Genomic DNA, 17211 nt, shown 5'->3' with positions numbered 1-17211 from the left:
CCCCCTTTGTCGGAGGTTGTGGGAAAAAAAAAGATTTGTGCCCACTGTGTGTGTGCATGCGCAAAACCGCAGTACACACAAACGCAGCACCGTGTGCTTGCGCACGGGTGCGACGCACTTGGCCGGCATGGGGCCCTGGGATAGTAGTCTGTGTGGGCCCCGGGCCCCCCAGTCCAACCCTGTGCGTACAATATATTCATCAACATAATTGGATGCAATCAGATATGATGTAGATTAAAAAAAATCAGAAGTAGATCTGCTAAGTTTTATCCTTATCCTGGTTCATGTGGACCCAGTGTTCCAAGGCTTTTACAATGAAACTAGGGATGTCACTAGTGATGGGCAAATTTGTCCCATTTTGCTTTGCCAAAAATTCATGAATTTCCCATGAAATTTATGAAATGGCAAAAAATTTGTGAAATTGTGACACCTGCATTTTAGTCAATGGGCATCCGAATAATGTTGATGAAACAGTTTTGACGCAATCGACTATTCCAGCGCACGTCCAACTTTTTTCGCCGCGCCTGCCTAAGTTATCCATCACTAGGGGGCAGATTTTTCAAAGGTCAAAGTGAATTTTCGAAGTAAAAAACTTTGAATTTCAAGCTATTTTTTGTGTACTTTGACTAGGAAATAGTCCAACTTCGATTCGAAATTCGAATATTGAAATTTATCATGTACTTTCTCCTTAAAACTTCGACTTCGACCAGTCGCCACCTAAAAGCTGCCAAAGTGCTGTTTTTAGCCTATGGGGGACCTCCTAGAACCTACATGGAGGCAATTGGTGGCGTTTGAGGGATCGAAGTTTTTTGGGGGAAAAACTTTGAATCAAAGTAGATCGAAGGCGCTATTCCTTCTATCGTACGTTTCGAATATGGACCACTTCGACCCCCAAAATCATTCGACCTCTATTCAGTTGGTCTTTTTGAATTCGAAGTTCGAAGTTTTTTTAACTTCGACCCTTGATAAATCTGCCTCTAGATGTCACTTCCTGCACTTACATCAAAAGACAAAGATAATTCCTAAGAAAAGCTCTGCTCCCACTCCAATAATGTAACAACAGTTCCATGCAGTTGTGTTTCATTCTCTCAGTATCTCTGCTTCCTTACAAAAGGATTACAATGTTCACTTTGTGAGCAATAAATATATTTTAGAAAAGCATTAAAACAATAATGTAGACTTGTGAAAGGCATTGTATCTAGTAATTGATAAATATTACTGCATTATTTTGTTTTCTGCTAAACTGTATGGCTCTAGATCTCTCTGTCATGTACAGATTCTTCCTCCAGTCTTTTCTTCCACCATTTATTCTCCAACTTGGCTTATATACGCCACTGGGTATATAAGACAAGCTGTAGAAGAATTGGCAGAAGAGAAGACTGGTTGAAGAATCTGTCTACCAATAGCAAGTCACATGTCATTAAATATGGATCAAAGTATTTCCTAACTGTATAAATATATGGCCAACCTACAACCCCCTGGACCAATAAATATTCTAGTTATTTTATTTAGATTATACTTTCTAAAGTATAACTGAATGTTTAAAGGCAAAACACATCTAGATATGAAGAGCACCCCATAAACCTGCTTGTTTTGCTAGATGAGTACATTGCAGTAGTAGACACCAAACACTTGAATTTCAATTTAGGGTGCCAATTTGCACAATAGCCTGTATGTGCCTTTAAACTGAATAATCATCTGGATCTTTTAAATAGAATTTTATTGCGGTTCTGATTTGAGAATAAGATAATTTGCTTCTGATATTAAGGGGACCATTTACTTAGCTCGAGTGAAGGAATAGAAGAAAAAAAACTTTGAATTTCGAATGGTCGAATTTGGCTACTTCGACCATCAAATAGGCTACTTCGACCTTCGACTACGACTTTGAATCGAATGATTCGAACTAAAAATCATTCAACTATGCGACCATTCGACAGTCGAAGTACTGTCTCTTTAAAAAATACTTTGGCAAGTAAAACCTACCGAGGCCAATGTTAGCCTATGGGGAAGGTCCCCATAGGCTTCCAAACAATTTTCTGATCGAAGGAAAATCCTTCGATCGATGGATTCAAATCCTTTGAATCGTTCGATCGTAGGAATTGCGGTAAATCCTTCGACTTCGATATTCGAAGTCGAAGGATTTACATTCGGCAGTCGAATATCGAGGGTTAATTAACCCTCGATATTCGACCCTATGTAAATTTGCCCCTAAGCATCCATTAATTTAAACTCTGTATCATTGTACCATTTAGGGTCATGGCAGAAGGGGAAATGTAACACCTGTGGTTAAATCTGCACTACCGTGTACAACAAATCTCCCAAAAAAGCTTTCCATTTGATTTAGTTCAAAAGTGACCATTTGTAATAAACCAGGCAGAGAACTCATTAAATCATTTTGCACGATTCGTTACCAAGCTCTATGCCATATTTTAGCTATACAATTTAAATAATGAATTTATAACACAAGGGGGGACATTTACTTAGGTACAGTTTTTCGCTTCGGACAGCTTCTCCATACTTCACGCAACTACATCAGACGTTAATTCGATATGACTACAAGTATTCATCAAAATGCGCTAATTCGTCAAATGAAAGAAAATTCATCAGAGTGAAAATTTCTTAATGAATTTTCTGTAGCGTTACTTTCTTCCTAGTGAAATTACATTAGTATACTTACATTTACGTCAATTTAAATATGGCGGCTACATACAGGTCATATGAATGTTTTTATTAGTGATGGTGACCACTTAAAGTGGCCACTTATTATTAAAAATGTCCAAGGAAGCAAAATAAAGACAAAAAAGGATCTTCTATTGTCCTAAAAATGAGCCCACCCTAAAACAAATGTGAAATGTGCTTCAAATGGTTAAAAAGGTATTAATAGCATACAATATATTTAACAGCTACCTTTAAGCTTAATCCCACATTAAAATAAAAAAAAAACGCCAGCTTTTTTTCTTTTTTTATGACTTTTTTTGAATAGACAATATGATGTCACTGACATAGTAAGTTTAAGGATGTATCTTCATCTTAACAATCTGCCAGGTAGAACCAGGCGAATAAGACATTAGGGAAAGTTAACTCCTTGATAAATTTATGGATTAACGAACATACGTCTGATAGAAAATTCGCCTGCTACAATGGCGCAAAAGTTCTCTAATGCTGAAGTTTTCCGCGAATTGTCCTCTTCGTCATTTAGTAAATAGGAAAAGTCATAGCGAATTGCCCTTTTGGTGAACTTGCACAATTTCGTCCTTTACCATATGTTCCCCAAGCAGACAAATGAATCAACACTTGGACACAATAAAACTGTGCTTAACACATTCTTCAAAAAAACAAATTGAATTTGAGTTTCTGAAAATCAAATTTTTGTGATTTATTAAGGACGAAAAACTGAACAACTTGAACGAAAAAAATCCAGCATTTAAAAGCTGGCAAGTTAATATACCATAACCATATTCGGCCATATCAGGCTCTGCAGTGTGAAAGCACAGTAATGTTACCCGCTCGCAGCGCTGACAGACTTATCCACGGGAGGCCAGAGTGATCATTTTGAAATGCAGCTTTATTGAAACAATACACGGTGGTACAGTTGTCTGCAGTGTGAAAGACTGCTATCTCACATTTAAGTGACTGGAAGTTTTCATTGTATCCACAGTAGGATTTGCAGAAGAAATGCTGTTACATTTAAATAACTGTTTTTATGGGTATCCAAGCAGGTGTTACGGCCTCTGGCTCTTTATATAAGAGCCAGTTACCACTTGACTGTGAATACAGAGTGACAGCATATAAAAGGATAGTAGGAGGATAGTATTGATGTCAATAGAATCAATGGGAATAATATGGAAAACCTTGTATAATAGCAAAAGATGATGACTGTAGCATTCAGTATGCAAGAAAAGAAAAGATTTAGCACATTTGCCTTTTCTCTATCTTTTACAACCATACAAATCTCCTCCCCCATTTCCATTTCTTTGCCCACTACCTCATCTAACCTGTCTTCCACAGAATCCTTTACTGAACCCTCCCCTCACGTATAGTTTAAAATCTCCTCCAACCATCTAGTCATTTTCTCCCCCAAAACAACTGCACCATCATCATTGAGGTGGAGCCCATCCCTAGCAAAGAGCCTGGAGCTGACTGAGAAATCAGCCCAGTTCTCCAAAAGCCCAAAACCCTCCTCCCTACACCAATCTCTTAACCACGCATTAAGCTCCCGTTGTCTTCTTAGCGTTGCTCGTGGAACAGGTAATATCTCTGACAAAATTACCCTGGAAGTCCTCGCCCTCAACTTTACACAAAGTTTTATTTAAATTGTTCTTGAGGACTTCACCACCTCCTCTAACTTTGTCATTGGTACCTATGTATATGTAGACCACCGCGTCTTCTCCAGCCCCTCCCAATAATCTGTCCACTCGTTCCACCACATGCCAAAGCCGATGAAAACCCACCGACATCTCTCATGTAAATACTGCATGAAACTGCTGCTCCAACACCACATATATGTGACAAGACACACACTGAGCAAACCCACTTGCACTCATATTTACACTGGGTACTTACAGTCTCCCAAGTGCAACTCCTCTCAAAAGCATTTTTTGGTTTTAAATGCCTTAAGGTTTTTAACGCTGCTTAACACTTAATTTACATGCAACACTCACTGTGCAGTCACAAACTTATAGAGGGGCCTCTTGATGGATTGATAGCTGGTTAAACATTGTCCAAATATCTATCTGGCAGGTTTGAAATCCTTTTTGGGCCAGGACGGCACTGTTGCGCTGATGCAGACATTCCCTAATAGGCCTGCTGTATGCATACCTCCCAACTGTCCCATTTTCTGCCGGACACAGGCCCGGATTTGTGGCGAGGCCACATAGGCCCAGGCCTAGGGCGGCAAAAATGTAGGGGCGGCATGCCGCCCAACCGCAACCCTTCCCCCACAGTGTTCCCGTGATTTAAATTGCGATCGATGTCGCTTCACGCAGCCGGCGCTAGGACCATGTAGTGCCGGCAGCGGCAGGGGGCGTGCGCAACAGAAGAAGTCGGCGATTGGACAATGCGACCTTGGGGCGCCACGATTTGAAATCCGGCCCTGGCCGGACAGTCCTGATTTTGACAGATCAGCCAGCATTCCTGAGTTTCTTGCTGAAATGTCCCAAGTTTCTCTTTGATCTCCTGCACTGATGCCGGAGAAAGATACAAAGTTTCTTCAACTAAATTAAAATAAAACACAGAGAGCCCAGATTGCTAAACGCCTGCTCTTAGATACATTTATAACAATTTAAGGTAAGCAAAGATACCATTGTAACAATTTAAAATAAGCAGGTCTCTTGGGTAAACTGTGACTCACAGCTTTAAGGACAATTTCAGCTTCATTAGCAAAACTGTTAAAACACATAAACCATTGCACTAAAATTCCCAGAAATGTGCTCAAACTTTCAAAATCTGCCACATTTTGTAAAATGGACATAGTAATTAGTGGGCTGTGGCCATAAAGTGGGCGTGGTCAAAAAATTAGCCGGGCATAGCGCGCCACAACTTTTTGTCCCTCTTTCTGTTTTTCAAATGTAGGGAGGCATGTGTATTATCTAAACCCAAGCCCCTGGTGGCATAGGTGGCCAAATTGGCCACAGATCCACTTGTTTAACAACCTCACCAAACAAGTTGATCTTACGGCCAGCTTTAATCATTGCACCGAAAAATCCAAGATAACAAAGGTCATTTATAACCACAACCAAACAGTGCAAAGTGCAATTTCAGTCCTCATGTTTTACCATCAATGCAGCATTTTTTTTGGCTTCTGACCCCTTAACACGCTACTTCGGGGCATCAATTAATGCAGGCCACTGTGGAAAATGTGGAAATTAATTACATGGTTCCCCTGGAGTCAATAGGAACACTGTAATTCACAAGAGATGGAGGGATGGAAACAGCGGTGCTGAGAAACAGAAGGTTGCTGAGCAAAACAGAAGGCTCAGTTGATAATGCCTGCAAGGAGTTGTAGTCTAAAGGGTTGGGGAACAATTAGTACATAAGGTTGTCGGAGGCAAGCTGTCGGTTGTCTTTGTTGTATTTTGATTTTGGATTATCATGGTTGTGCCAGATAGGCATCTTTATAAAGGCAAGTCTTCAAGGATGAATTGGAACTGTAGAGAAATCTTGCATTTGAGAATGGGATTAGGTTAGGACAAAAGATTGTAGGAAGTTCCAGGATGAAGTACATTTTGTTCTCACACACAAACCAAGGGCACACATACATGCTACATTATAATACAGCCAATGAAAGGACAGAGCTGTCTTCTGCACCCACACTTCCTGCTGCAGTATTTTCTGTCAGGTGATCAGGGACACAGAGAACATTATAAAATGGTGGCTCAAGGTTAAAGATGTAAAAGAGCAATATTTACAGTTTTATTTGTAACTTATTCCTGCACACATTTGAGTTGATGGTTCATTTGTATTGGATACATGTAGGGGCCCATTTATGATTGTTTGAGCTTACGCGCTCAAGCATAAGGCAACAAAGTCATGAAAGAAACCCTGCATGAGTTGCCAATTACACAGGGTTTCGTCTTCATGAGTTTGCCTGAACAGGCTTCTGTACTTGCCTGTATGCTAAATTATATTTGCCTTCTAAATGTTTTCATACTACTATACTTCTCTTCTTTTGTTCCCTTTTATTAACTACCCCCCCTCCTAAATTCCTTCCTGTAATTTTGTAATCCACAGTTTTACATAAAGAGGTCTAAAATAACCAGCTTTCTGTCTGTAACTATATACAGTATATATGCAGTTAGGTCCATAAATATTTGGACAGACAACTTTGTTTTCTAATTTTGGATTTGTACATTACCGCTAGGGATGTAGCGAACCGCCGAGAACCACCGGCAAAAAATGCGAACAGTTCGCGAACTGTTCGCGAACTTCGAACATCCGAAAATCGTTCGATTCGAACGATCGAAGGATTTTAATCGTTCGATCGAACGATTTTCGTTCGAATCGAACGAAAATCGTTCGATTTTAGCGATCGAATGGTCGAACGATTTTGACGCGAACGCCTATTGGCGAACGTCGCGCGACGTTCGCGAACTTGCGGCGGACGCGAACAGTCGAATTTCGCGGGAACTAGTTCGCCGGCGAACAGTTCGCTACATCCCTAATTACCGCAATGAATTTTAAATTAAACAACTCAGATGCAGTTGAACTGCAGACTTCAGCTTTAATTCAGTGGGTTGAACTAAAAGTTTGCATAAAAATGTGAGGAACTAAAAGCCTTTTTTTTAAACCCACTTCATTTCAGGGTCTCAAAAGCAATTGGACAAATTAAAAAACTGAAAATAAAATGTGCATTTCTAATACTTGGTTGAAAACCCTTTGCTGGCAATGACAGCCTGAAGTCTTGAACTCATGGACATCACCAGATCCTGGGTTTCCTCCTTTTTAATGCTCTGCCAGATCTTTTCTACAGCGGCTTTCAGTTGCTGTTTGTTTGTGGGCCTTTCTGTTCAAAGTTTAGTCTTCAACAAGTGAAATGCATGTTCAATTGGGTTCAGATCAGGTGACTGACTTGGCCATTCCAGAATATTCCACTTCTTTGCTTTAATAAACTCCTGGGTTGCTTTGGCTGTATGTTTTGGGTCATATTCCATCTGTATTATGAAACGCCTCCCAATCAATTTGACTGCATTTAGCTGGATTTGAGCAGACAGTGTCTCTGAACTCCTCAGAATTTTTTCTGATTCTGTTCTGTGTCACATCATGGATAAACACTAGTGTCCTAGTGCCACTGGCAGCCATGCACGCCCAATCCATCACACTGACTCCGCCATGTTTTATAGATGATGTGGAATGCTTTAGATCATGAGCTGCTCCACACTTTCTCCATACTTTTTCTTGCAATCATTCTGGTAGAGGTTGATCTTGGTTTCATCTGTCCAAATAATGTTTTTCCAGAAATGTGCTGGCTTTTTAGATATTTTTTTTTAGCAAAGTCCAATCTTTCTATTCTTGATGCTTATGAGTGGCTTGCACCTTGCAGTGCACCCTCTGTTTTTATTCTCATGCAGTCTTCTCTTTATGGTAGACTTGGATATCAATACGCCTACCTCCTGGAGAGTGTTGTTCACTTCCATGGACGTCCAAGTGCTTGCTTGCTTTCTTTCTTTCTTTCTTTCTTTCTTTCTTTCTTTCTTTCTTTCTTTCTCTCTTTCTTTCTTTCTTTCTTTCTTTCTTTCTCAGGATGTAACAAACCATAGATTTTGCCACTCCTAATATTGTAGCAATTTCTTGTTTGTGTTTTTTCTGGTTTTACAGCTTAAGGATGGCTTGTTTCACCTGCATGGAGAGCTCCTTTGACTGCATGTTGTCTATTCACAGCAAAATCTTCCACATACAAGCAACCACCCCTCAAAAAGACTCCAGGGCTTTTATCTGCTTCATTGATAATGACATAACAAAGGAATTGCCCACACCTGCCCATGAAATGAAGTGATTGTGTTAAAGAAAGGCTTTAGTTCCTCATATTTTTATGCAATCTTTTAGTTCAACCCACTGAATTAAAGCTGAAAGCTGAAAGTTGTTACATTTACAATTCATTGTGGTAATATTAAAACAAAAATTAGAAAAAAAGTTGTCTCTGTCAAAATATTTATGGACCTTACTGTGTATATATAAATATATATACATCAAGAAACATGTGCAAACAAAACATCAAAATAATACTTCAAATAAAGATTTGATGTGATGATAAAGATTTGAAAATAAAGATTTGATGATTTGCAGTGTTGGATGAGGCTGGCGAAGGCTTAAAACATCATGTATGATGGTTTTAATCACTCCATTTGTAAGAAAGTGTGTTATTGATATTGAATATCAGGCAAGTTTATCAGCATATACTTCAGGTTATTTTTCTTATATCTGATCTGTTTCAGATAGGGTTCTGCATCCTTAGGGTAATACTAGATCAAGTATAAAAATAAAGGACTTTTCTGGAACCTTCAGGATTTTTTTGGTAACCTCACTGTATCTTATTGTACAATACCATGGAATAAGATACACATGAGGCGATACACATGAGGCATTTCACAAAAGTGATGTTAGAAATATTATTGGACTTAAATTGGACTTAGAAGAACATCAGGATCACAAAAACCTTGTTTTGCATATATTGGAGTTGTTTCAGATTGTCACAAGTACAGACAATTGTGAATTTGGCATTTGATGGCCATCTGGTGTAAATAAACATTTTAATCAAAACTAACTCCAATCCATTCGATCTACACTTGTGGATAACCCCCACCCCTTAAAGGCTAAGAATAATACTTTTTGTCTGATATGCTTTTCCTTTGCAATAAACATGGTACCTTGTTCTCTTTAACTAATACAAAATATATCCATGTTGGCTGCAAAACAGTGTTTAACTCTTTACCTGCCACGGATCATACAATATACTTGTAGTATCTAACAGCCAAGGGACAGATTATATGGGGCATATTTATTAGAGAGTGAAACTGGAGCTCATACTGTAGTTCGTCAGAATGAAATCCCCCCACTTTTAATTTAATTCTGCCGGGTTTTAAAATGTTATTTTATCAAGAGGTGAGCTTTTACTTTTATATATGCTCCCAAAACTCCACTGACATGAATAGAAAGAGAGATGGAATCACTTTGACAAACTCTAATTTCACTCTCTGATATTCATTTTTTATCCATGTCTTACTTAAAGGCTGCCTCAATAAATCAGGCGTATTTTCACAGAATCACAAATTTTCTTCATGTTGTTGAGAGCGTGATGTGCCAAAAGATGTGCTGAAATTTTCCTTGCGTAAATTCACCAGTATATTTTTCCCCTAGAACTGTAATGGGGATACTTCTCAAGAATTTACTTAATAAAGAAAAATGTGGCATTTTAGTTTGGAGGAAGTGATGTAAATAATGAGGTGGAAATGTATCTGCTCTGTTTTTATAATGGCAGTACCCCAGCCAGAACCTGGTAAAAATTGGTAAATATTTGAAATTAATTTGCCAAACCTTGTTGTAGTCTGCTTTTAGTAAATAGCTTTTGTTGTTTTAAATTTTATTTTTGGTGATAATACTCCAAGTGTCATCTCTTTGTCATCAGGGTTGACTGACCAGCCAGTATCAGAGGATCTTCCAGAAGGCTCAGGCCATAGTTGGCCACATCCTAGGACAACTCCCTTCAGCTTATGCTTAATTCCAGTGTGGGCCTATATAAAACCTGCACCACTAGCAACTCTCTATATGTAATTGCCTTGAGAGTGGATTTAGGCTGTCAGGTTCTCTGGAAGGCCCCATGCTAGGAGACCCAGTCTGATGCTGTTCTCATGCTATGGGAATTCTAGCAAAATGTGATTCACATAACAGCCAACATGACTCATCACTGAAAATAAAGTAATAAAGTTAGCAGACAACTTGAAGACGCATTCAGTAAATGGAAGTTGCATTGACTGCAAACTGCTAGCAACTAGTTCAGCCCTTCTAGCTGGCATTTCTAGATGGGCCCCTGATTCTTGGCATGATTCATAGTCTTGTGTTTTAATATTTTTAGTAGCTTTAAAGCATTGTGACTGTGGCTTTACACAGATAGTCCCAGGTCCCATAGATCCCTTACCTGTAATTTTGCAATCTGTTTGTTTTTAGGCTATTACTTTTCTACCAAACACTGATAAACTTTATCTAAGCTGTGGCCTTTTCCTGTGCAAGTGCCAACAAACTCTCCAGTAGGTTTGACGTACGGGCAAACGGTTTGCAACTGTTGATAAATAAAGGAAAAAACTGTGCCTAAAATGCTAGATGTATGTGAGAGTTTCATTTCTATCCCTGGGGATGATGGAACAGTACTTTGGCATTCGATTTTTCTGACACAGACATTTCTTTGCTTTGTGATCCAATTCCCCGTTTAGTTTCAGTTCAGCTGTTTCTGCTGGATATCAGTTTGGTAACTTCATTTTCTCTAACCCTAGTCAGTGATACAGTTAAACTATATATATATATGCTGGCAGGGCATGTAGGGAGGAGGCATAGGGGCCCCATGAGGCCCTAATTAATGAGCAATTTGCTAAAACAGGGCAACCTCTGTATATGTTGGGTGCCCTAAAATTAATTTGTTGCGGGCCCAGTAACGTCTATTTACGCCACTGTGTGAAAATATTATAAATGAGCCAAAATATTTTTGTAAGTCAGTTTGGTTGTTCCTATAAGCTGAACTATAAATGCACATTGTGCCAGGAATTCCACCATCTTGGAGGTAACACTTGATTTAACACTTTAAGAGGTAAAATATTAAAAGTCTCAATATCTACCAGGTCTAGTAACGCATAGCAACCACACAAAATGGTTACTATTAAAAGGTGGTATGTAAATGCTACCTGCTATGGTTTACTAGACCTCTCAGAACTTTATCACATACTCCCTTAACTTTAACTGCGTACATAATATAATCCAGGATTTTTCCAGCAATTATTGATCTACAATCCTCACCTCTAGTTGAACAGAACTCAGAGGCTGCAGGTTACAGATCGTCATTGTGTTCTGAAAATGTCTGATTCATCTACAGAATGGATTTATGTGTGGCAGTGTTTGAATGATGGGGCTTTGTGCATAGATGAAAAGACTGATCTAGAATCAAATGACAATGCCTGGGAAGAAAATTGGGAGGGAAGGTGGGGGGGTGGAAGCGGGGGTCTAATTCTGTAAATTTTGTACAGAAAACATTTCTAACATTTTCTACACTTTCAGGAAGTATTTATAATTTTCCGCTGAATGTCTGAATGTCTGCAGAAGCCCTTCCCAGACAGGGGTGTGTTTTCTGTAAAACATGGCCAGAGCCAAATGTATCTATGATCACAGAGCTGCTTTGTGCTACAATGCCATAGTGATTTTTTTTTACTCCACCTGTTTATGTTTTTATTTCCTCATGCAATGTTTCGTATAAGTGCCGCTGTCTTCTATTAATTATGCCAATAAATTTGGAAAGGATTGCATTAAGCTCTATTGTGTCTTGAGTTTTTATTATGGCACAAGCCATGACATACCAGAACTGAATGAGTTGGATATATGTGACATGTTCCCTCCTATTACTTTCACTTTTCTCTCTGATCACCCAGAACAAATGTAGAAAAGACGAGAGAGTGCCCATTATCTTGGTTGATCTACATTTCCATTGAGTTTCCTAAACCAAGGGGAACTTTTTGTTAAAATGCAGTGTTTATGTTTTGCAAACAATTCTATGCTAAATTAACAGATGAGATCCCTGCACCCTGGTATAAGCATTACCCTATCAGGACCTTATCACACAAAATCACCCTCATGACATGGCTGTTATTAGCAAAGCTTGAGGTATTAACCTTGCCAATGTCTCACTGCCAGTGTTGACCACATGCTCTTTATTACTTCCTATAGTTTGAATTGTGTTAATGATCCAGTTGCAAGAAGCCAGGAGGGTATGTGGAATTACATTATCAGGGGCATGGTCAACCAAGTGTGGTGTTAAATGTCACCTTTTATAGTCTCTGGGTCTTAAAGTCTGGACATAGAGCTCCCTTATGTGCATAATGGCATAGTATTGTACTAAGTAGAGTTCTACTGAAAACGTCAAACCATTTAAAAAAAATCTGGGTAAGGAAATGGCAACCAGGTTAGCAAAAAAAAAGTAAAATGATATATCAAGGGGGTTTGGATTTTGATAAATGTTTGCTATATTGGAAACGGGGAAAAATAATTTCGAAACAACTTTTTTTTTCTTCTTTCCTCAAAGAGGACCCAATTTTCACAATCTTAGGTTTTATAAGACCTAGTGCAGTAAATATAACATACAAGTGATTCGGGGAGCCTTTCAGAAGAGAATAGATGAATGAACAGGAACATATGGAATTTGTCTGTGAATTTTACAGGAGCTTAGCTCAGTGGTAGGCCCAGCGCATCATTTAATCTTGAGAGACTCTTTGATATCTTGCAAGGGAGACTGACGTATTGCATACTGTATGTGGTGCCATTATTCAGAAAGAGGACCTGTTCTCAGTCATGAGATGATGACCCATAACTTTGAAGTCTATAGTAGGAGTAAAGCCTTTACAAAGGATATTGATCATTGGAATATATTTTAAATCCAACATGGTATAAATGAGCAGAGTGGTTTTATATTAAACATATCTCATTAGATAAACCAAATTATAAACTTTCGGGGGGGAATGTAATAAAAGTCAGTAACAGTATAACCATTCGCAATGTGAAGAATTCTGCCTTTGCATGAACAAATTTTGCTTTGCGCAAATTTAATATAGCTTTTGCGAACCTGGAAAATGTTTAGCGACCACTTCCGACAGTGGAAGACCGTTTGTACTGCACTTCGTACAGAAAAAGTAGTTATTTTTGCTCCAAAATATTACGACACCTTCAAGCACTTCTTAAGAGTGCGCAATTGAAATTCGCAATGCGCAAATAAATTCGCAATGTAATAACAGTTAAAGGAAGAATATTACATTGCGAGATGTGGATTTTTATTCTTATTGGTGCAAATTTTTTGCTCTTTGTGACTTTTATTACATTCCCCCAATAGACTTTTAAACATTTTATTTAAATATTCAGTTTACTTTATGTTGTGCAGCCATGTCATTCAACAGAAGGGCTTCAATGCACATTTACAAATACCCATGGATAAAGGTCGCCTGCGTATAAGTGAAGTTAGCGTATTACATCAAACACACTCAAAACAAATCCATTGGAAGACTTCTAACTTCCAAATCACATATAGGGGCCGATTCACAAAGGGTCGAATATCGAGGGTTAATTAACCCTCGATATTCGACTGGGAATTAAAATCCTTCGACTTCGAATATCGAAGTTGAAGGATTTTAGCGCAAATAGTGCGATCGAATGATTATTCCTTCGATTGAACGATAAAATCATTCGAAACGAACGATTCGAAGGATTTTAATCCAACGATCGAAGGAATATCCTTCAATCAAAAAAACGTAGGAAAGCCTATGGGGACCTTCCCCATAGGCTAACATTGAGTTCGGTAGCTTTTAGCTGCCGAACTAGGGGGTCGAAGTTTTTTTTAAAGAGACAGTACTTCGACTATCGAATGGTCGAACGATTTTTAGTTTGAATAGTTCGATTCAAAGTCGTAGTCGAAGGTCGTAGTAGCCCATTCGATGGTCGAAGTAGCCCAAAAAACACTTCGAAATTTGAAGCTTTTTTACTTCGAATCATTCACTCGAAGTTAGTGAATCAGCCCCATAGTGTCAAGTTTTTGTAATGAACCTAAATGTTCCTCAATTTCTTGTCTCTGTCTAAGCACATTTAATGCATGAGGGTACTCCCCAAGCAGTTGTTATTTGTATGTAGGAGTGCTCTCTGAGATTAAAGTGAACTCAAACATATTTATAGTATAAATACACTTTATATGGCATATCAAGAACAGATAACATTATAAAACATTTACCTTTATTACATCTGCCAAAATCAAATGATAACACACATTTGAAACCCCCTGCCCTTTCAGAACTCAATACTCAGCTCTGTACAGCACCCTATGTTGTATGTTTGTGTTAAGACCTTGATTCAATTCCTACCTCTTTACTCATGATATTCATGATTGTATCAGATAACATGTGATTCTGTGAATTGTATCTGGTCAAACACAATATACAGATTCATGGCCTAAATTGCACTTGGGAAATATGAACATGGAGAACAATTCTCAACATTGAAATCTAGTGTCAATGGTGTAAAATAATTGGAACTGTTAGGACATTACCATCAAAGTGACATGGATGGGACGAGCCACATCAAGCGGGCTGTAAAGATATTTACCTGGAATTCCAGTAACTGTTACATTCACTGAGAGATTATTTTCATTCCCAGTTCACAGTGACTTTGAGATATTTAAGGGTTGCAGTGGCAGAACTACCGGGGGAGCAGGGGGTGCAAGCGGGCCGGGGCCTGCACCCCCTCAGGGTATGGAGGGGGGCGGGGCCCGGCTGAGCGTCACGCACCAGTGCCCGCCCCCTCTAGTTACGGTACTGGTGGGTTGGGATGTTTCAAACCTTCAAATCCTTAAATGATGTAACTGTATATGTACGTACATGTAGGGATTGCATGTCTTAAATGAGCACTGTGCAACTTTTTACACGTAGACTGATTATTTGGCATTCCACATTGGTTGAGATCATACAATGAAGTCTATGTTTCCCTTGAGTAGACTGAGGAGCAAATAATCCATTGGAGTCACATCTGACCAGCAGGCCTCCAGGTACACAGCCCTGATGGTGCAAATAATCAGGTTTCTTTTGTGGGCAGTCATTCTAATAAAAATTATAATACTGCTCTAGGTTAATATTTTTTATTGGATTGTTCAATTGTATTTTTCTCCTTTATGTATTATGCTTTCATATATTTCCAAATATAAAGGGCAATATGAGTAGGCAAATTTATTTCTGTAAAATATGCAGCATATTGCAACACGAATAAGCATCAAGCTATTGTATATACACAGATCACAGACTAAAAAGATGACGTCTGATGCTCTGATATAGCTGTTTTGTTTTATAGCCTAGCTAAATAGACCTTTAAAAACCTAACCCCATACTTTTTTATGACATACAAAATAAAGATGATGAGTTTGTTTATACTTTTTCTTGAAACCCAGGTTCACAAGGGCTAGGTGTGGTGGTGGAGAGCAGAGCACAAGCCCAAGAAAAGGTTCCATTCAAAGTGCTGGCAACATGTTATTTTCACAGTGGTTGCAGGCGGTAGTTTATCCTTGTAGTATGGAGGCTGTCATCATTCTAACTCTTAAGTCTTCACAAAAATCAAGCAGTTTCCTAGCAACTGAAAAAGGCAAAGAAGGAGGCAGAAAGAATAATAAAAAGAAAATGTTATACCTAACATTCACGTAAGAATGAACTGGCTGTGGCCCATTCTGAAAACAAATGGTGTGTTCTCCAGGCATGTCCTGCTGGCAAATTGTACTTGGCTTTTACAGGACTCACAGTGTAAATCAACTTCCTATATTCTTTTGTGATTCTAAAGATTAATTTTATTTTCATAATCAAATTAGCTGAAACCTCTGTGCTTATATTTTATGAAACAGTAAAACCTTTTCTTTTTTTTTTTCATTTTTGCTTTTTTGTATTTCAGAGATTAAGGCAATAAAAAGAGAAGCATATGGCTGCTAAATGCTTCATAAACCACAGAGTGGATCCGTCTGAAATAAAATTGGATGGAAAATAATATAACACATTTTTTGGAAAGTCAGGTGTAGCCCACAGGCCTTGTATCTGAATCCCTAGCACAGGCACTATAGTGCTCCAGGACATCACTCTCTATCTCTAACATTATAAAATGTTATATGTCTAACTACTACAAAAGGATCATTTGTGTCTCCAATAATATTTCTCCTGCAATTGATTATACAGGTATATGACCTCTTATAAAATATGTCCGGGACCTGGAGTTTCCCTAATAATGGATCTTTCTGTAATTTGGATCTTTGTTCTTTAGGTCTACCAAAATATAATTTAAACACTAAAAACCCAACAGGATTATTTTGCCTCCAATAAGGATAAATTTTATCTCAGTTGGTATCAAGTACACGGAACTGTTTGATTATTACAGAGAAAAGGGGAATAAAACAATTTAGAATTATTTGAATAAACTGGAGTCTATGGGAAATGGTCTTCCCATAATTCTTAGCTTTCTGGATAATGGGCTACCTGTTATCCTATACTTGTAGTAGAAACATTTACTACTTTTTGGCACATTCTGAAGTAGTAATAACTACTTTTACTCTTTATATATTATTTTGCAAGATCAATCCACAACATTTTAAATTGCCAGTACAGATAAGGGACCTGTTATACACATTTTGTGGGACCTATGGTTTTCTGGATAAGGGGTCTTTCTCTAATCTGCATCTCTATGTCTTAAGGTCACTTAAAAAACCCATGAAACCCAATAAGATTTTTATTTTTTATTTTTTTAAGATGTTTTGCCTCCAGTATGGATTAGCCACACCAATGGTCAAATTGCACTATTTAGCCAATTTGGCTAGTGGTTTGAGCAGGCAGATTTCAAGGAAAGTAAGAGGCACATGTCCAATGACTTTCCACTAAAGAGTTAGATTTTTGGTTACAAAATAGTGATACAAAATAGTTATATTAGATAAGAAATAGGAGTACAAAGCAATGT

This window comes from Xenopus laevis, chromosome 1S (assembly GCF_017654675.1).
Source record: "Xenopus laevis strain J_2021 chromosome 1S, Xenopus_laevis_v10.1, whole genome shotgun sequence".
Lineage (NCBI taxonomy): Eukaryota > Metazoa > Chordata > Amphibia > Anura > Pipidae > Xenopus > Xenopus laevis.
Note: the sequence above shows the minus strand (reverse complement) of the source record.